Source organism: Oryctolagus cuniculus, chromosome 20, assembly GCF_051225735.1.
Source record: "Oryctolagus cuniculus isolate XC-2025 breed Fujian yellow rabbit chromosome 20, ASM5122573v1, whole genome shotgun sequence".
In the NCBI taxonomy this organism is placed as follows: Eukaryota; Metazoa; Chordata; class Mammalia; order Lagomorpha; family Leporidae; genus Oryctolagus; species Oryctolagus cuniculus.
In genome coordinates, this window is record NC_142886.1 from 26,747,897 (window position 1) to 26,769,788 (window position 21,892).

General features: G+C 52.8%; 1 non-coding gene across 1 annotated transcript; it reads left to right on the forward strand.

Moving 5' to 3' along the window:
• Nucleotides 1-8,267: 8,267 nt before the first annotated feature.
• On the forward strand, nucleotides 8,268-8,335 carry LOC127484692 (small nucleolar RNA SNORD2). Its single transcript, XR_007911856.1, has one exon. It is a non-coding gene; the product is annotated as a small nucleolar RNA SNORD2 (small nucleolar RNA).
• The last annotated feature ends 13,557 nt before the right edge of the window (nucleotides 8,336-21,892 follow it).

Sequence of the window (21,892 nt, forward strand, 5' to 3'; positions counted from 1 at the left end):
ACCCCACGTGTGTGTATTCCACATGGCTCATGGCCAGCGTGTCTTTGCAGTGTAGGGGAAGGACAGAACAGACCAACCATCGCAGCCGCTGTCCTACTGAGGAAGAGGGCTCCCCTGACTGGCTTCTGAGCCCACTGTTTCAGAACTGACCGCAAAGATGGGGAGTGGATGTCACCCGTGCCTTATTAGCCCCTCATGTCCCAGCACCGTCGTTAGCCCACCGCTGGAGTGACTCCCTTTGCTTTTGTAAAGTGTGTTTGTACACAGAAAGCCCTTATCTTTGTGCTTCCTGTAGATGGAGCTTTCTAGTTGTTCTAACTGCACGGTAGTGGCAACAAATCCAAGATAGATGATGAATTCATTAGTGTTATCGACTTCCTGAAAGGGGGAAACAGTTCATCTCACCGACTCCAGTCATTTTCTCAAGTGGGCAGGAAGGGCTTGTGCACACAGAGCTGTGCATAGCTAAGGAACTTCCCAGTGCACAGAGTGCAACATGCCCTGGGACCATTTCGAAAAACACTGTACAGGTTTTCATGTAGTGTTGCCACACAGCCGAGCAGGCCGGGAGAATGGCTGATGAGACTGGTGAGACGGGGAGGTGGACGTCCCAGCTGCAGAGCCAGTGTTTCAGTGGGCTCCTAATGGATATGAGGCAAGAAAGCGCACGAGCAATCCAACACACGTCGCTTTAGCTTGTAGGCTGATTGTGTCTCTTTCCTTCCAACCTGCCTGCCCCAGGCGAGTCTCTCCACTCTTTGGTTGAACTGTCAGTTCACTCCCCAAATGGCTGCGACAACTGGGGCTGAGCCAGGTTGAAACCCAGAGCCAGGAACTCCATCCAGCTCTCCAGTGGGTGCAGGACCCCAAGCACTTAGGCCATCTTTCCCAGGTGCGTGGGCAGGGAGCGGCATCGGAAACGGAGCAGCCAGGACTCAAATGGGCGCCCATATGGGATGCCGGCTTCTCAGGCAGTGGTGTAACCTGCTGCGATACAACGCTGGTCTCTATCCGTTTGTAAATGTGTATTCTGGGGAGAGAGAAACAGTCCAATATCATGAGTGATTTTCGGACACTTCTTGGGAAGCCATCCACAGAGTAAGGGTGCCTTTCATATTGGGATTAGTTAACTGTGCTTAGGGAATTGGGGACCCTCCTTCACCTCCTCCCTCACCCCTCCAACCCGATTCCACTCCCCAGTCCTACCCCCAGTCTTCTCACTATTGGTCATCTTCAAGAGGAAATACGAATGGGGAGGGGAGAGCCCACGGCACACGTAACTGCTTTTGCCCTTGTTTGCTTACGGTGCGTGTGTCTGCGTGTGTGCCCTTGCACGTGTGTGTTTCTGTATTCTCTTTGCATGTACCTCTAATTGATCTTGAAAAGAAGGGACAGTTAAAGAAGACGTTAAGGTGAAATGAAGCCATAACTGCAGCTGGAGACTTTTATTAAGTGTGGCAAAGTTCCCTGGGCTGCGCTGAAATTGTTTATTGATTTTGGTATGGCTGGGTGCTCGGGAGTAATCGCCCAGAATGCCGCTAGAGAGAGCGTCTTGTTAGCTCACGCACGGCTCGGCCTCCGCACAGCATCCGCGCTGGAGCTTGCCTCTTTAACCTGTAAATAAATACTCCTGGTTAACTCCTGAGGTGCCTCTGCCTGGGACCAGAGCTGCTTCGGCCTCGAGCGGCCCGCTCCCAGCAGCACGAGAAGGCTCCTGGGGGCTGGTTTCTTCCATTAGCCGTGGATGTCTCCAGGGGGAGGGGAACAGACTTAGGTTGGATATGAAAGATGCCTTTCGTTTCTCCATCTTTAATGTGTGTTTGGTTTTTTTTTTTTTTTCCCCATTTCCCCTTTAGTGGAAAAGTGGGAAATTTGAAGCAACAAAATACATTGAGGTTTTATTTTTATTTATTTATTTATTTTTTAGTAGTGACCTCACCGCCCTGCTCCTTTGTCTTTCCTGGGCTGTGGGTCAGTCTCTGTGCCTGGGCTTTGCCTGGGATTCCTATGGCAACAACTACACTTCGTCTCAAGAAGGCAGGGCTGGGCCTGGGCACCGACCGAGGGTGGGGCAGCTGTGTGTGAGGAGTGGGAGGGGCCCGGGTCACACACCCTGCCCCCAAGCTGGGGACAAGTGGAAAGAGAAGATGAGTCGGGACCAGATAGTGGGATGACAGCCAGGAAGATTGGGGTACCTGAAAGGCAGCTGGTTTAATCGGGGGTGTCCTGCTGCAAAGGAGCTTCAGAGTTAGTGAGGGAGAGCCGACCACCCTGCGCTGGGTGGGTCTCACTCCGCATCACGCAGTGAAATACCCTCGCGGTGGCTCTGTTTTTTCTGACGCTCGCAGCGTGGCCCAGCACGGCTCCAGCATCACCGAGCTAGGAAGCACCTGGGCCCGGGGGCTCCCATCAGAATCCCTCGGAACCAGCAGCTGTCGCACCGCTGTGGACCGTCCCTCTGATAATCCTCCGACAGTCTCTCCCACGACGCTGATGCAAGGCCAGGGCCTCTGCGCGGCTCTGTGTGCTCCTCCCGACCCTCCCACGTGGTCACTGCGTTCTCCTGGGGCCCAGCAGTAGTGCAGTTCCTCTTCTCGTTCCCAACACCACCAGGTCCTCGTCTTCCTCCCCACCCCCGCCGCCTAGATTCTACAGGGAATCGGAGATTGCGTTCTGAGTATGTCCGCGACTCCCGCCCCACTCAGCCTCATTACTGCCGATCCGCTGTGTCCAGTGTCTTAGGGAATGACTCTGTTGCCAGAAAAGGGAGTAAGAAGCCGCTGTCGATTATACCACAATCCCTAAGTAATTTATGAAGAACAGACGTCTATTTAGATCATGGTTCTGGGGGCTGCAAGCATGATGAGATGAGGGCCTCTTGGGTGCATCCCACAGTGAGCGGGGTCTGGCTCGGGTCTCTCTTTCTCTTATTATAAATCCCTAATGCCACCATCTGCTGCCTCCCAGGGTGCACATTAGCGGGAGCTGGAGCTGGAACCAGGCGCCCTGACACGGGATGCTGGTGTCACTTACAGTGTCTTGACCACTGTGCCGCACTTCCGTCCCTCTGTTTCTCATCTTACAGAGCTCTCATGCGGTCATCGAATGCCCATTACCCGCCAGAGGCCTCGTGCCCAAATAGAGGCAACACATGGGATTGGGGATGAAGTTCCCAATGCATGCTGTGTGGGGAACACAGTCACACTGTAGCGCCTGGCATTACTTTTTCCTGCTTGTACTTAACTCCTGTAAAAGAGAGTCCATTATTGCCCCCATTCAACTGATCAGTGTTGGTCAAGACTGAGAGGAAGTAGGAACTGTCGAGATGAAACGGACCATAATTTAGCTGTACGCCAAATGGCATGACCCTGGGATCTCAGGAGAGCCCAAATGTTCCTAAATGAGGGGCGGTGTCCTTTTTTATTGATTGACCATTTTCATTTAATTTATTTGAAAGGCAGAGAGAGAAACAGAGAGAGAGAGAGACAGACAGACAGACAGAGACAGAAACATACACAGAGATCTGTGATCTACTGGTTTACACTCCAAATGCCTGCAACAGTCAGTGCTGGGCTAACCCAAAGCCAGGAGCCCAGAACTCAGTCTGGGTCTCCCTTATGGGTGGCAGGGACCCAAGTACCTGAGCCCTCATCGACTGTCCCCTAGGGTTCACATTAGAGGAAGCTGAAATCAGAAACAGAGAATCCCAGGCACTCTGATATGGGTTGGGAGCATCCCAAGAGGTATCTATTTTTTTATTTTTGAAAGATTTATTTATCTGTTTGAAGACAGAGTTACAGAGGAGCAGAGAGAGACAGAGAGAGAGGTCTTCCATCTGCTGGTTCACTCCCCAAATGGCTGCAACGGCCAGAGCTGCGCCGATCCCAAGCCAGGAGCCAGGAGCCAGGAGCTTCTTCCAGGTCTCCCACATGGGTGTAAGTGCCCAAGGTGTATAGGCCATTTTCTACTGCTTTCTCAGGCCATAGCAGAGAGCTGGATTGGAAGTGGAACAGCTGGGACTTGAACCAGCATTCAAATGGGATGCTGGTGCCAGAGGCAGCGGCTTTACCTGCTCTGCCACAGCACTGGCCCCTGCGAGAGGTATCTTAACCTCAGCACCAAATTCTTGTCCACAGAACGATATCTTACTTAACCTCAAAAAGTACTCACCTGAATGACAATTTATTGAAACAGTAGCATTTGAAGGGTTCTTGAATCTGATTTGACTAGTATAGATGCTATACATATGATTGTATAGATGTGACTTGTACAGATAATGTTCTTGAGAATAATCATGGTATCTTCTTTGGAAAGTAGCATACATCTCAGAGAAATGTTTTTTCCATTAAGCAATCCTGGATTCAAATCCCAGCACCATCCTTGAGTCTGATTCTGAGCAAGTCATCAATCCTTATGAATTAAGCCTTATGTAAAGGGGCTGGCGCCATGGCGTAGTGGGTAAAGCCACCACCTGCAGTGCTGGCATCCCAAATAGGTGCCAGTTCGAGAACTGGCTGCTTCACTTCTGTGCCAGCTCCCCTGTATGGCCTGGGAAAGTAGTGGAAGATGGCCCACGTCCTTGGGCGCCTGTACCCACCTGGGGGACCCAGAAGAAGCTCCTGGCTCCTGGCTTCAGATCAGCCCAACTCTGGCCATTACAGCCATTTGTGGAGTAAACCAGCAGATGGAAAATCTCTCTCTTTCTCTCTCTCTCTCTCTCTCTCTCTCTGCCTCTGCCTCTCTGGCTTTCAAATAAATCCTTTGTTAAAAAAAGCCTTATGTAAAATAAAAATGTGAAAATTAAGTAAGACTCTATAGATCATAGGTTGTAACAGGCCAGATAATACGTAATTAAGGATTTGCAGGCCACACAGTCTGTATCACCCTATGTAACTCTAGCTTTGTAGCAAAACAGTTAGACAACTGTATGAATGAATGGGCAAGACAGTGTTCCAATAAAACTTTATTTACAAGAACAGCCCGAGGTTGGATTTGGTCACAGTTTGCCAACTCCTGCTAGAGATGAAAATCTAGCAACTGAGTTAGCATTTAAAATATGAAGTGCTTACCCTTTTGTTTTTCAGAGAATAGTTGGCTAACTCTTAGACTGTGTTCAGCAAATTGGGTTAGGACAGTATGAAAAGCTAATTTTCGAAAATCTGCTAAAAGCTCTCACTGGGTGTTGATGCTAAGTTGTCATCCACTCTACCAGCCAATTTCTTCTTTTCTCTCTTGGCGGTAACCACAGGCCTTGCTCTGACCCTCCCTCTGCAGAGTCTCCATTTGGGTGCTGGGACACACTCGGCTTCTGTTCCTTCTCCAGCCCACGCCTTTGCGAGACGTTAGAATTCCTGTTAGAATCCCCCAGTCTGGGGCCTCCATTGGAAAGAGTTATTTTTGACCTACCCTGACCCCGTCTTGAACAACAATAAAATGGGGATTGGGAGAAACGTGACACAAATCAATAGGTTATCCCAACAGACGTGATCTTCGAAGCTGTTTTTTCTCGGACACTTGCGGCAGTAACAAAGATAAATAGCGACTCCCTCACGTTGCCATCTGAGCAATAGATGGCTTGGCGGATCACGACATGGCCTGTGGGCTGGGACAGCGGCAGAGCCGAGCGGGACGAGGAACGGGGAGAACCAACATCTGGCCACAGGAAAGAGAAAGGCAAAGGCTCAAGGACAACTGGGACCTCTGTTCCTATTTATAGTTCCTGGTAGCACGTGGGGCTCCGACCTGCTTTTCCGTTTGCCCACTCACTGTCTCACTTATCCTCCTCTTATTGTACATTCAGTCAGTAAGCACGTATTGGGCACCTACTGTGTACAAGACCCTAGCATGGTGTGATACCTGGAGGGCGTAGTGGCTCCAGCATTTTCTTGGCCTGATCCTGAGGATATGGGTTGCTGTGGCTGATTCCCTGGGGGCAGCAGCACCTCTCCTCCATCCTCCGTCGTTCCAGATACACCAGCTGGCTGCAGAGGGTGCCGGGTAGACCAGTAGGCACAGGGTGCCGCACCATCACCCGGATGGGTTCTGCGCTCCTCGTCCTGCTCCTTTGTAGCTGTCGTGGAGGTGACTCCGGGAGAGCTGGCACTGGTCGCAGTGGTGGTGGTAAAGATGACAGCAGTCAGTTACTACAGACATCCCCCAGCTTACGGTGTCAGCTTCAGATCGTTTTTGACTTTGTGCTGGTGCAACAATATAATCATATAACTGGTCTGTTTTTCACTTTTAGTACAGTCATCTATAAATTCCAGAAGACATCCAACACTTTATTACCATAACATAAGCTTTGTGCTGGATGATTCTGCCCATCTGTAGACGAATGTGAGTGTTCTGCATGCCTTTCAGACCAGGCTAAGATAGGATGCTTGGCAGGTTAGGTGTAATAAATGCGTTTTCTACGTAGGATGCTTTCAATTTAAGATGGGTTTATTGGGAGGCCACGGGATACCAAGAACTCTACAAGGAATATACTAGTGAACGACCTCTACTCATGGCTCACCTAATTCTCACAGAGATCCCAGGAGGCAGGCGTGGTTGTCACGCTCACCTCACAGAAAAGAAGGCCAGCCACGACGTGACGAGGTGGTGACTGAGCTGGGACAGGAAGCTGGGCAGCCTGACTCATCACAGCACTGATGTCACTGGGCCATCCGTGCCCGCCCGTTTCCCCAACCTGACTGTGAACTTGTGAGTGGCACGGACCATAATTTTTTTTTATCTTTTAAGAAGTATACATGCTAAAGTATAGCACATATATAGAAACCTGCACAGGGTGTAAACTATAAATACAATGAATTATTATACAACAGACATTGGCAGCACCACAGAAAACCGCCCCCCACTCCCCTGCCGTCCTCACTCTGCTTCTCCCCCCACCACCTCTCACCCCACCCCCGCCCCAAGCAGCAACTCCTCGGAACCCCACCACTGCGGCTCATTCGTCACTTTCTGAACTGGAGCCACTCAGATTATAATAGATTCTCTTTTGCATCTGGCCTCTTTCACACAACTTTGTGGGACTGAGCCATATTGTGCCGCAGAGCTTGTAATTTACTTATTTTCATTTCTGTGTAGTCCTCCGTTGTTGGGACATTCCACAATTTATTTATCTTGTCTATCATTGATGGACATTTGGGTAGCTTCCAGCTTTGGGGATATTATGCAGAGTGCAAACACTGTGGTCCGTGTCTCGAGGTGTTCCTGTACACGGATTTCTCGTGAGTGTAGATCTCGGAGTGGACCCGCGGGTCAAGGTGTATTTCTTTGTTCAGCTTCAGTTTTACAAATTTACCCTCCCGCTGTCAGCCTAGTAGAGTCCCTGTGGCTTCACACCTCACAGAAGCCTGGGGATTGTTGGGCTTTTAAGGTGAATTCTAGGTAGCTCACTGGGACCTTAGTTTGAGTCCACCAGATCAGTAGTGACGTCAGCATTCTCCTGTGTCTATTGGTTATTTGAAGTCTTCTTTTTGGACTCTCTTGTCCATTTCTCTCTTTTGTGTTTGTATTTTTTAAAACCAATTTTTGAGAGTTACATATTCTGAATACAAATCCCATGCTGGCTACATGTTGGGCAAACAATCCTCTCTGTTGCTTGCTTTTCACTCTCTTGATGGATTTATTTTTAACAGGTTGAAGTTCTTGATAATTAAAAACATTTTTAAAAGATTTTATTTACTTGCAAGGTAGTTACAGACAGAGAGAGTGAGAGACAGAGGGAGAGGTCTTCTACCCGCTGCTTCATGCCCCCAGATGGCCGCAACAGCCAGAGCTGGATGGATCCCGAGTCAGGAGCCAGGAGCTTCTTCCAGGTCTCCCACATGGGTGCAGGGGCCCAAGGACTTGGGCCATCTTCCACTGCCCTCCTGGGCCACAGCAGAGAGCTGGATCAGAAGAGGAGCAGCCGGGACTAGAACCAGCACCCATAAGGGATGCTGGCGCCACAGGTGGAGGATTAATCTAGTGCACCATGGCACGGGCCCCTCTGTTGACTCTTTAAAGCCCAACCCAGGGTTCTTTGCTCTCCCCACTTCTGACCCCGCCAAGTCCTATCCGACTCCTCCTCCGGCATCGATTCTCTCCCGTCTGGAACGCTTGGTGACTTCCTACCTGGGGTCAAAGAGTTGCCGTCATGGTTCTCTCGTTCCTTGGTGGCAGTAGGGGAACTGCATTAGTCATCCTTCCGTGGTAGCATGGTAGCATGTGAGGGCTGCCACAGCCAAACGCCATGGAGTGGCTGAAGCAATAGGGGTTCATCGTGATATGATGGCAGTCATGTTTCGGGACTGACCGGAAACGACAGAATACTCATTGCTGACCATTTGATATAGGAGTCCCTGCCACACCACCTTGAGCATGCCCCATCTGGTCCGATCTCGGGAGCTAAGCAGGGGTGGGCCTGGTGAGTGCTTGGGCAGGAGGCGTTCATCTTACTTTGAGTCTGGGGACTGTAAGTCCGAGGCCAATACGGTGCAGGTTTGGTTTCTCCTGAGGCCTCCTGGGCTCGCACACTGGCCCTGCTCCCCGGGGCCTGAAGAGATCTCTGTCTTCGTGGCCCCCTGCTGTCTCTGTGCGTCAGCTTCCTCTTTTACAGTGACACCAGTCAGACGGAATTAGGGCTTCACACAGGGATGGTGTGAGTGTGTTGTTGGGGACAGTGGGGGAGCATCTTTCTACTCACAACAGTAGCCAATTCACGGTAGATAAAGCCAAAGGGAATTGGTCACCTCCAGCATCTGAAAAGTTGGGGTCAATCTCATCGCCACAGCTGTGTTCAGGTGTTCCAAGGTGTCTGGAACCTTGCTCTCTCCCCTACTCCTTCCCTTTTTTCTTCTGTGTGGAGATCAGTCTCAAGCAAGCTCCCCTTCCACTGTGGCAAGATGGCAGCCACAGCACTCATCTTATATTCAGCCAACTCGGCGACTCCAGGCAACAGAGAGATTTTTTTTTCCCCCAATCCTGGGGCAAAATCTCATTGGCCCAGACTCAGTCACTGAAGCAAACACTGAGACTCTGATTGGCCTGGTTTGGTTTAGGCACCCTCCCACTCCAGACAAAAGCTAGAGTCTGCCCAATCAAACCAGGTAGACAAGGAGTGGGGGAAGTGGTTCTCCAAGGGAAAGCCAAGGCATTGTTGTGGGCAGGGAACAGGGTGCAGAGCCAGGAGACCGAGAGCACCCATCCCAGCTGCTTTCCCGTTCATCACATGTCGATTGCACTTTAGCCCCGAGAGGCAGGTTTTATTATTCTCATTTTTGCAATAACGAAGCAGAGGCTCAGGGAAGGTAAGTCAAGTTGAATAGCTGGTACACTGAGATTCAGATTTAAACCCCGCTCTGACCCCAAACCCCACTGCCTTTCCCCTACCCTGCTGTCTCTCTCAGCTTCTTCAGGGCCAGGGTTCAGCTTCTCGCTTCCTCAACACCTGGCACAGCTGCAAGAGGCTGATGACGGTTGGCTGCACGTGGGACATGTTGCAAGGTGCACTGGGCGTCCGATGCTGAGTAGGGGGCAGGGAAGGGTCAGGGAGAGGGACAGAGGGATCCCGGGGTGAGTCAGCAGAGGGGGTGGGGAGGAAGAAGCCGGGAAGGACGTGCAGACAGCAGGTCGGTGGCTGGAGCAGGTGCATCTACTCCCCATGGCGTCTCCTGGGCTCTCCTGGGGGACTCTCTTGCTGCTTTTCCAGTCTGCACTTCCAAGTTGAGTTTCTGCATGAGTGAGAGCAGGTCTGCTTGGCTCCTAAAGATCCTTCTCTTGGTTTCTCTTCTTTGCAGACAACTTTCCAGACTTCCAAACACCAGAACATTAAATTCAGATTGCTCAGCTCATTGCCTGGAGGGGGTCTCCCTGGCTTAGTCAATTTGTTGCTGTGTGACCTTGGGCGAGTTCTTTAACCTCTCTGAGTTCCCATTTCTTGATAGGGTGGGGATGAAAAGAGATTGACCTCACAGGGTTGAAATAATGTACTGCCCTATGTACTGTCCGCACTCAGAAGTCAAGCTGTCAGGCATTACTGAGGAAGGCTGAGAAGTCTGGCTGACCAGGGGATAGCCAGCCCCGAGCCAAGCTCCCTGTGAGCAGAGGTGAGCTCGCTCTTTGTTCGCGGGTGGTCCACTCCCGCTTAGAGGGTCCTCCCGCTTTGAGCTCATAGAGCAGGCAGGTCAGGGCTTACCTCTGAGTGTGCTTTCCCTTCTCAGCAGAAGTGAGTCATCCGCGATGATTTTAAGAAACGGAAGTTGCTGATGAATAGGGTGGCGTGAAACTTCAAAAGCTGACCTCCATAAAAATGTAGCTAGCAAAAATGGAGTAATTTTACATCCCCTCATATTAATTAAGGGCTCCTTTGGCATGGAAATCTATATCCACTGATAATCCCAAATGTACCTTTGATTTCAGCATGCATTTATATATATATATTGGCAGTAGATTTACTCCCTAATCATGTTTATAGCTTAAATTAATATGGAAATTAACCCCGAAAACCCAGACCATTTCAAAGCAGTGGATTTTCCAAGCCTTGAACGACTTTCAAATAAATGTGGAAAATGCGAACTGCATAATAAAATACACACCGATGGCATTCATTTAATTTAATCTCCATTAAAGGTATCAGGGATGACTTCCTGAGTTTCTAAAAGAAAGAAGGCACGTGCTGTGTTGTGGGCGTGTGCTCCCCGTGTGAGCGGAGATGGGTGGAATAGAGGTTGTTGAGCGGGAAGCCAGGTAGCAAGGTTGGATGGGGCAAGGCGTCCATCAGGACAGATGGGCACCTCTCCAGACAGAATCTGAGCAGTGCCCCCGCCGTCAGGCTGGGGTAGGAAGGTCACAAGGTTCATGGAGAGAACACACCTGACCGGCAGGAGAGACTGAGAGCGCCATCTGTCTGCAGACGGGGGCTCATCAGGGCGTGGGGTCCAGTTCTGCCCTTAGTTTCTCCCTTCTCTTCTGGACAGCCGGTTTGCAGGCTGTGAAATAGGTAAAATGCCGGTTTCATGATCCAGGGTTATCAGGTACCTTCCTCGGGGGGAAGGCTGGGACCACCTGTGACGTCGTCGGGGTCGGGGCAGGACTTTGTAGCCTAAAGTCCTGGGCTGCTTCCGCGGCGAGCCCTTGAGGCTGAGGCGGCTGTGGTGTCCCTGTCCGCAGGTGCTCTGTTTCCCCTGGGCTCCTCACGCGCACAGGCGCCTTTCCAACTTCCTACGGAACCCCTGCAGGCACCGGCGCTCTGACTGGAGGGTGGTGCTTCCGTCACGAGCTGGGTTAGTGTTGGGTCCCATGACGTGAGGCTCCGTGGGTTTCCTGTTCATGGTCGTCTTGTGCAGAAACATTGCGTATGTTGAGCTGTTAGAGTTTCCTACCAGGGCTCATCACGTTCCAGATCCTGGGATCCGGGGAGAATAAGCTGCAGACCCCTTTTCCCGTGTGCTCTCCAAGATCCACGTGTGGGGAGCCTGGTCCCCAGGGTGGTGGCATTGGGAGGTCACGGAACCTTCAGGAGGTAGGGCCTTGTGGGAGGTTCTTAGGTCTTAGGGGGAGTTGCTCTCAGAAAGGAACCCACCTGTCTCTCTGGGAACCTTGGGTTGTTCTTTCCAGAGGGTTGTGTTCAAGTGAGCAAGCTTGGCCCTTCCTGCCCTCACCATGGGCTCCGTTCCCCAAACTCTCTCCTGCTCCCACCATCCGTACACCTGCATGAGGGCCTGCACTATGCCTTTAATCTTCCAGCCTCCAAAACTGGGAGCTAACTAGGCCTCTTTTCTTTATAAGTAGCCTGCTTCCGGTATTTCGTCAAAGTGCCCCTACACTTTACACTTGATCTTATCCAAAAGGCAGAGAAGTGATGTGCCCCTATACTTTAAGTCATCTCTAGGTTACTTATAATGCCTAATACAATGCAAATGCCATGTCAATAGTTGTTGTATGGGGAACAATGATATAGAAAAAGTCTGTACATGTTCAATACAGATGCAATTCTAAAAAAATACATATTTTTGATCCAAGATTGGCTGACTCCACAGAACGGATAGGGTTTGGGGTGTGGGATTTGGTATTATCCATGGATTCAAGTATGCAGTAGGTTTCTTGGAACATATCCAGGGAAGACCCTGTATAGCAAACTGCACAGGTCTTGCATTCAGTTCCATGAATTATGACAGTGTGTGCACCTATGAAGCTGCCACCCCAAGCAAGATATAGAACATTTCCATAGCTCTAGAAAGGTCTTTTTTTCCCCTCACTCAGTCCCACCCACCCCCAAAGACAACCAATGTCCTGGCTTCCACAACCAGAAGTTGGTTTTGTCTTGTGGATTTCACATCAGTGCCTTTGTTCTCAGAGTCCAGCTTCTGTCAGTCACCTGAGGTCGAGGAGATGCACCCAATTTGTCGTGTGTATCAGCGTTTCTTCATCTTCACTGCTGAATAGGATTCCATTGCACAGATTCGGCCTGCCATCTCTAGCTTGTGTTGGTTGGCGGACATTCGGGTAGTGTCTGGTTTCTGGTCTGGGACCGCTTGGACCATTTATGTCCGAGTCTTCTTGTAGACATGATTTTCATTTCCCTCGGGGAGAAGCTCGGAGCGCAATGGCTAGGTCGCGGGGAAGTTGTATTATATGCACCTTTACTCCAGCTTCTAGGGCAGGAAGAGGCCATAGAGAGACAGAGTCTCACGTGGTCACTTCAGGGAGTGCTGGGCATTTGTGCCTGGTGCTGGTCAAACAGCCCCGGGCGAACACTGCCCAGCAGGGTGCTGTTGACTGAACGGACTGGCTGTCACCCTGAAGTCCTCTTTCCCTGGCTTTGTTTCCTAGTCCTCTCTAACTCCAACAGTTGGGCCCCTCTCCGCGTGCCACCTCCTCCTCCCGGGGGAGGGAGGGGTGCGGTTGGCAAGCCCTGGAGTCGGGATTTAGTCTGCCTCCGGCTCTGCCCCTTAACCATCCGCGAGGTTGAGCCTTGGTTTTCTGTGAATGGTTGAAAACAATTGTGTTGGAGAGTAGCCACGGGAAGGACACGAGGGCCGCCAGGTAGGGCCGTGCAGAAGTTCCCAGCGCAGGGCAAGCTCTGGGCCGAGCTCTGTCTCCACGTGGGGCTCTGTCCACCGGCAGGAAGGAGCGTCCTTGGTTACTGGTCTGCCTGAGGGGGAACCTCTTTGAACTGTTCCCACCCAGGGGCGATGTCTTTTTGTTACAAAGACAGCTCTGGCTGCCGGCACTGCAGCTCACTAGGCTAATCCTCCGCCTTGCGGCGCCGGCACACCAGGTTCTAGTCCCGGTCAGGGCACTGGATTCTGTCCCGGTTGCTCCTCTTCCAGGCCAGCTCTCTGCTGTGGCCCGGGAGTGCAGTGGAGGATGGCCCAAGTGCTTGGGCCCTGCACCCCATGGGAGACCAGGATAAGTACCTGGCTCCTGTCATCGGATCAGTGTGTGCTGGCCACAGCGCGCCGGCCATTGGAGGGTGAACCAATGGCAAAGGAAGACCTTTCTGTCTCTCTCTCTCTCACTGTCCACTCTGCCTGTCAAAAAAAAAAAAAAAAAAAAAAAGAAAGACAACTCTGGGGGTACCACCGGAGCTACAATGGCTCCCATCAGACCTCACGCAATAAATGGGAGCCATTGCAATGCTGACTGTGTCACACAGGATTCTTGGTAGCAAGCAACAGAAATTGGCTCAGCTGTCTTATGGATAAAAGGGAGCAGGGATTGCAAGGGCAGCGATGGGCAGGGCAGCCAGGAAGCAAGGGAGGGTGGAGGGTGGGGGCTTTGGGGACTGAGCAGCAGGAACTTCAGCCAGTGCCACCTGACGAGGAACTGGCTGGGCCCTGGGGGCGGGGGGGCTCCTGAGGTGAGTAAGGGCCTCCGACCATCTGCAGCCCTGCGTGTCCCAGGGAGGGAGCATCTGATCCGCCAATTCACAGTCCTCTTCTTGCCTAATGTTAGCAATGGGCCAGAAAAGTGAAAAAACAACAACAAAACCTCTTTAGACAATTGCTCCCTTCCCCCAGACGGCTCCCATGAGGGACCCCCAGTGGGTGTGCAGGCCCTCTACCCCAGGGAAGCACCCATGGGGGACCCCCAGTGAATTGGCCCCCAGTGGATGCGCAGGTCCTCTATCGCAGGGAGGCACCCATGGGGGACCCCCAGTGGATGTGCAGGTCCTCTACCCCAGGGAGGCACCCATGGGGGACCCCCAGTGGATACGTAGGTCCTCTACCCCAGGGAGGTACCCGTGGGGGACCCCCAGTGGATGTTCAGGCCCTCTACCCCAGGGAGGTACCTATGGGGGACCCCCAGTGGATGTGCAGGTCCTCTATTGCAGGGAGGTACCCATGGGGGACCCCTAGTGGATGCGCAGGCTCCCTACCCCAGGGAGGCACCCATGGGGGACCCCCAGTGGGTGCGCAGGCTCCCTACCCCAGGGAGGTACCCATGGGGGACCCCCAGTGTGTGCACAGGCTCCCTACCCCAGGGAAGTACCCATGGGGGACCCCTAGTTGATGTGCAGGTCCTCTATCGCAGGGAGGTACCCATGGGGGACCCCCAGAGGATGCGCAGGTCCTCTACCCCAGGGAGGTACCCATGGGGGACCCCCAGTGAGTGTGCAGGCTCCCTACCCCAGGGAGGCCCCCAGTGGGAGTTCTCATCTTGCATGCTGGGGAGTCACTGCAGTGGAGAGGCCGCTGCTCGGGTCGGTTCCAAGCAGCGGAAGATGCCCTTAGTTCCTGCCAGGAGAGCTCAGCCCTCTGTAAACCAAGCCTCAGGAACGCGGCATTCGCAAGCCAAGCCTGCTCTCAAGTGATGGAGGGACAAAGACTCACAGACAGAGCAGGGCACCAGGCCTCAGCCCTTGCCACTCTGTATTTGGGAAGACATGCATCCACTCTCATTAAAAAAAAAATAATAATAATAATGCAGTCACCCAAAGAGACACCAGTTGCATTCTGGGAGAGCTCCCTGCCAAGGTCAAAGTTCATTGCTCACAGTAGTGACTGTGCAGCAGAGGGAAACGCACTCGAGAAGCTGGGAAACAGTGGTGACCTTGCAGGTGACCCGGGCTGGCTGGACGAGGCCCTTGGGCAGAGCTCCTGTGATTGGCTTCCCAGCTTTGGTGGAGGAATCGCAAACCCCACCACGGGGAGGGAGTGGGATTCCAGAGCGACGGCGAGACCACTGTGCCAAGGACACGAGATGACCGAGTTTGTGGAAGGGCGCAGCTGCAAGGAGAGCAGGTTGCAGGCTCTCTGCTGGGATGAGGCTGTGTGGGGCGGGGAGAGGTGTGTAGGGCGAGTGAGCTCTGCTCAGTTTGTGGGGCAGCAAGGGGCTGGTGCTGTATAACCAGGCGTCGTGCCCTGTGCTTCACCTATGCCAACTTCTCTCGCCTTTACAGCAGCTGGGTGTGTGGTGAGTGTTATTGTTCCCATTATACACATAGAGAAACTGAGGCTCAATGAGGCCATGCTCCTTGCATTGCGGTCTTGTACACACAGAGGGTGTATGGCTACACACGGCCACACATCTTTACACCCGGCCTCTGTGGAAGGACAAAGCAGTGGCAGCCTCGGTATAAGAGGCCCTCACCCCTCCGTGCTTTGATGACTCCCTGGTCATTCGCTCAGCCTGGCGTCCCTCAGCGAGCAGGTTCTCAAGGCAGATCTTCACAGACCACACAAAACACGGGGTGGGGGGGTAGGAGCAGCTGCTTCCGCTCACAGAAGCCAAAGTGGAAATAGGAGTGGGGGGGCACTGCAGAAGTCCAGGGCTCTCTGCTGCTCCTGCCGCTGCTGGTGGCTTAGACGTGGGGGCCTTGGTGCCCGCAGCAGCTGTCTGCTCTCACTTTCCTCGCCTCCCTCTTCTGCCTCTCCTTGGCCAGCAGCAGCTGGACCGTCTGTGCAGGAGCAGCCATCACCGTGGGGAGGACACTCCGTGCCCCACCCTACCATTTATTTGTTTGAATGCAGAGTTACAGGGAGGGGGAGGGGAGGGGGAGGAGGAAGAGTAGGGAGAGGGGGAGGGGGAGGAGGAAGAGTAGGGAGAGGGGGAGGGGGAAGAGGAAGGTTAGGAAGGGGGAGGGGGAAGGTTAGGGAGAGGGGGAGGGGGATTGGGAGGAGGAAGAGAGGGAGAGGGAAGGGGGAGGAGGAAGAGAGGGAGAGGGAAGGGGAGGAGAGGGAGAGGGAGAGGGGGAGGGATCTTTCATCGGCTGGTTCACTCCCCAGTTGGCCGCAACAGCTGGAGCTGAGCCAGGAGCTTCTTCCAGGTCTCCCACAAGGGTGCAGGGGCCTTCTGCTTTCTACTGCTTTCCCAGGCCATAACAGAGAGATGGATCAGAAGTGGAGCAGCCGGGACTAGAACCGGTGCCCATATGGGATGCCGGCACTGCAGGCGGCAGCTTTACCCACTACACCACAGCACTGGCCCCTCCTCATCTCTTACAATCGGTCTCCAACAGCTCAAACCCTTCTACCCCGCACGCTACCCCTGGCCGGGGGAACATGGTTTCCACCCGCTGAGGCTCTGAGGCGGAGCCATGGGAGGGAGCCACCTCCCCCATGGCCCAGGCAGAGAGAAGAGGGGCCCAGCTCGCTTCCTCGGCAGCTCCACGCTTCCTGGGTGTTTCCACCCCTGGTCAACAGGCAGAGCGGTGACTGGGTCCTCTCAACACCTGGCCTCCTCCGTGCTTCCAAATGGAAGTGACACTTTGAGGCTGGCAAAAAAAAAAAAAAAAAAAAAAAAAAAAACACAAACAAACAAAAAAAACAACAAAAAAAGAAAACACTGGAGGCGGGAGGGGGGAGAACAGAAGCTGACAGGCACCTGCTGTCAAAGCACTCCCATCAGCTGCGCCTCCCGGGGTCAGGTTCCCTCCCAGGGTCAGGTTCGGGCCCAGTGCCGCTGCTTTCCACACATGGCCAGCTCTCAATGGGGCCTTTGATGAGCAGCCCAGCGGCACTTGTCCTCGCTGTGTTTGGCCTGCAGAGAGGACCCGGGGTGGGGGAGGGGTAAGCACCAAGGGGCAACAGCAGAGCTTGCTGGGGCAGAGGGGGAGAGCTCTGGAGGAGAACCACCCGTCTTCCCCTGCGCACTATAAACTTCTTGAGGAGCAGGTGCTGTATCTGCCTACTGTACCTCACTCACAGGCCCTGCACGGTGCCAGGCACACGGGATAGCAGGTGCTTAGCAAACATGCGTGCGGCAAACGAATGCCCAAAGGAATGAGTGATTATTTGCATTGTTTCAGCAGAGGCAAGTTCCAGGAAACTGAACCGAGGACATGGTTATGAACCAAACAACCATGCCTTCGACCAGAAAGTCGGGGCTGTCCCAGCCTCGGTATTGGGTGCCTTTTCAACTCCGTAACTCTGCCTTCAAACAAACAAATAAATCTTTAAAAAAAAAATAAATGAGGAAGGGAGTGGCATAGAGTAGTGAGTTAAGACTTTGGGGTCATGGATGGAGCTCCGGGCTCCTGGCTTCAACCTGGCCCAGCCTTGACTCCAAGCTGTTCAGGGATTTGGGGAGTGGATCAGTAGATGGAGGATCTCTCTCTCTCTTTCTCTCTCTCTCTGCCTTCCTGTAACTTTCAAATAAGGAAATAAATCTTAAAGGATTTGTTTATTTATTTGAAAGTCAGAGTTACACACAGAGAGAAGGAGGTCTTCCATCTGCTGGTTCACTCCCTAAATGGCTGCAACAGTCATAGTTGATTCGAACTGAAGCCAGGGACCAGGAGCTTCCTCCCAGTCTCCCATGCAGGACAGGGGCCCAAAGACTTGGGCCATCTTCTGCTGCCTTCCCAGGCCACAGCAGAGAGCTGGATCGGAAGTGGAGCAGCTGGGACTTGAACCAGTGCCCATAGGGGATGCCGGCACTGCAGGCTTCAGCGTTACCCACGGTGCCACAGTGCAGGCCCCTCGCGGCCTACCTTGATAATGCATTCCTGAGTGTTCTCTCTGAGCGCGCCAGAGTCTGGTTAAAACAGCTACACTTCATGCCGGCCAGAGGCCCCGTGGAGCTGTGCGTTCCCTCTGGAGATTCACCCAAGAGCAGCCGAATCGCGCTGAGGGAGGGGAGCTTTGGGGTCCAAGCGGCATCTCGCGCTGCCAGTTTCTTCCTTCTGATTCCAGCACTTGGTTTTTATTTGTGGACCAGAAGTGTCTGTGGGATTTACCATGAGCCACAGTGAGCTGAATGACCCTTGACCTCTTGGCTCTGCTCTCCCAGGCGTTCGCTTCATTCCCTGGCCACTGCGCCCTCGTGGTGATGCCGGGGTGCTGGGCCGCCCCAGGATCAGGCTCGGTCAGCTTTAGCAGCCCTGAGAGAAGCGCGTATCTTTCACAGGAGATTCAGCCACGCCCCTAGAGATGATTCTTATTGGGTAAACTTAGAGTTCACGGGGGGCCGGTGCTGTGGCCTAACGGGTAAAGCTGCCCAAGTGCTTGGCCCCCTGCACCCTGTGGGAGACCCGGAAGAAGCTCCTGGCTCCTGGCTCCAGCCATTGCGGCCATTTGGGGAGTGAACCAGCAGATGGGAGACCTCCCTCTCTCTGTCTCTGCCTTTAAATAAATGAATATATCTTAAAAACAAAAACAAAAAACAAACAAACAAACAAACAGCATTCATGCTCCTCCCCCCAATCACTGCGGCCCGGAGAATCCTGTGTGCTGATTGGCCAGGCAGAGGTCACATGTCCTGTCGGGGTAGGAAGTTGAAGCCACTTTAGGGCGTTGATGTCAGAGGAGGAGGAGAGGTCACTCCAAGGAAAACCCGGAGTCTACACTGGAGGAACAGGGAATAACTGGTAAGTCACGATGCCCACTGGGACTCTGTCCTGGGCCACCACCTTCCTGTGTGCCCTGGAGACTTCTGGAACTGTTGTTTGAGGTCCGCTTCCTCAGCCGCCTGTTTCCTGGAGATCCCAAAGCTGTCTTCTATTTGAGCAAAGAACTGGCTGGCACCAGTTCCCTGAAAGAGCGTGAAGCCCACGTCTCATGTGGTTCCTGCTCAAAGCCCCTGTTTCAGCCCTCGGTGGAAACAGCACAGGAGCCGCGTTACAAATCCTTGCTAAGGAATGTCACCCAGGTTTCGCTGGCCACCGCCGGCCAAGTCTGATTTCAGAGTCGTTCCAGGGAGGCCTGTGTGGAGCGCTGAGTGTGATGGTTCCTTCGCCTCCCACAGTGGCCCAGCCGCAGCCGGCGAGAGCAGCAGCCTTGACCTACGGTTTTGACCCCACTAGTGGACTGTCTTCTGGGAATAGGCCCTTGGCTTTCACTGAAATATTCTGTGAAAGGCAGTTACAGGGGTCAGCCATGTAGCATAGCAGGTAAAGCCACCACCTGCAGTGCCGGCATCCCATATGGGTGCTGGTTCGAGTCCCGGCTGCTCCACTTCCAACCCGCTCCCAGCTATGGCCTGGGAAAGCGGTAGAAGATGGCCCAAGTCCTTGGGCCCCTGCACCCATGTGGGAGACCCTGAAGAAGCTCCAGGCTCCTGGCTTCAGATCAGCACAACTCCGGCTGTTGTGGCCATTTGGGGAGTGAACCAGCAGATGGAAGATCCTCCTCTCTCTTTGTCTCTCTGCCTCTGCCTCTCTGAAAAAAAAAAAAAAATATTTAAAACAAAAAGGCAGCTGCAGTAGTCAGCATGTTGTGAGCCGTGGGGCCCCAAGTACACCTTTGCCATCAGGGGTTAACCTGGTGAAGGTTGACTGTGTTCGGCTCACAGCCGGAGCTGGGGCAGGTGGCTCTTCTCCAAGAGGGACGCAAGCATCCAGGCTGATTCCACCTTGTGCCTCAACAACTTCTGAGATGTTTTTCCTTCCATTCTGGAGGACGAGAGAGGGTTGGAGAGCAAGTAAGCGAAATGCACTTGACATTCACGGGAATTCAGCCATGTGATCACTCCGGTCTGGGCAGTGAAGTCTCCCGGGTGCTCAAGAAGAGAGAGCAGGGTAGTGGACCCACAGCACTGCCTCTGACGTGTGGAGCATCTGTGAGCGCGTTTGTCATAAGAAGGTTGTTGGGATCCAGAAACCTAGGCCATCTCCTGCGGTGCCGGCATCCCAGATCAGAGCGCTGGTTCAAATCGCAGATTCTCCTGTTGTAATCCAACTCCCTGCGGATGCACCGATGGGGCCATGGAGAAATTTCCCTCCCGCCTGGGCTGTGCTGCTACTGCACACGTCTTAGGGATGGTGGGCAGCTCATCAGGAGGGGGGTTTCCTTCTTGGCTGTGTCTCTAGGGCGCTTCACATTTTCGGCACATCGCAAGCAGCTGTGTGGCCATTCTAGGGTGTCTGTGCGGGCTCTAAATTTGTTCCTGACAGTTCTGTGCCCCTTCATGTTAGTCTCTGACTTCCAGCCAGTGATTCGCTCATGCAGTCACTCAACAAACCTGGGGGGATTGAGAGTACTTTGTATGCCAGACACTGCGCTCTGCATGGATTCCCAGGACCTTGTCCAGACCCTACACACTGATATTCTTTCATTTTCTTTCTTTCTTTTTCTTTTTAAGATTTATTTTTATTTGTTTGAAAGAGTTACAGAGAGCGGTACAGCCAGAGAGAGAAAAAGGTCTTCCTTCCGCTGGTTCACTCCCGAAATGGCCACAAGACGGCCAGAGCTGAGCTGATCCAAAGCTGATGCAGGACTCTCATGTGGGTGCGGGGCCCAAGGACTTGGGCCGTCTTCTGTTGCCTTCCCAGGCCACAGCAGAGAGCTGGATCGGAAGTGGAGCCGCTGAAACTAGAACTGCTGCCCATATAGGATGCGGGCACTGCAGGCAGTGGCTTTACCTCCTACGCCACAGCGCCAGCCTCTCTTTCATTTTCATATTCTCAAGTACATTTTGGAAATGTAAATGGGTGCATAATTGTTTTTTTTTTTAAATTTTTAATTTTTAATTTTTTTTCTTTGACAGGTAGAGTTATAGACAGTGAGAGAGAAACAGAGAGAAAGGTCTTCCTTCCATTGGTTCACCTCCCAAATGGCTGCTACGTCCGGCGCACTAAGCCGATCCAAAGCCAGGAGCCAGGTGCTTCCTCCTGGTCTCCCATGTGGGTGTAGGGGCCCAAGCAGTTGGGCCATCCTCCACTGCACTCCCAGGCCACAGCAGAGAGCTGGCCTGGAAGAGGAGCAACTGGGACTAGAACCCGGTGCCCATATGGGATGCTGGCGCTGCAGGCGGAGGATTAACCAAGTTAGCCGTGGCACCAGCCCCACAATTGTTATAAGTAAATACGTACAGTCACCCCTCTCCTCCATTTTGCTCTCTGCAGTCTCAGTTACTGGCAGTCAACCATGGTCTGGAAATATTAAATGGAAAATTCCAGAAATAAATAATCCATGTTTCCCATTGTGCACCATACTGAGTAGTGTGATGACATCTCCCACCTTCTCATGAATCATGCCTCCATGCAGTGTGTCCACTGTGTATATGCTACTTGCTTGTTAGTCACTCTGTAGCAATCTTTTTAAAAAAAAAAAAAAGATTTATTTTATTTATTTGAAAGGCAGAGTAAGAGAGAGAGGGAGAAACAGAGAGAAAGATCTTCCATCCACTGTTCACTCCCCAAATGGCTGCAATGGCTGGAGCCGAGCTGATACAAAGCCAGGAGCCAGGAGCTCCCATGCAGGTGCAGGGGCCCAAGCACTTGGGCCATCTTCCACTGCTTTCCCAGGCCATCAATAGGGAGCTGAATTGGAAGTGGAGCAGCCGGGACTCGAACCTGCGCCCATATGGGATGCCGGTGCTACAGGCCAGTGCTTTAACCCTCTGTGCCACAGCACCGGCACCTCTGTAGCAATCTTGGTTGCGAGACTAAGTGTGGCAGGATCTCTGTATGTTTAAGTAACCCTTACTGTACCTAACGATGCCGCAACACAGAGGTCTGGTG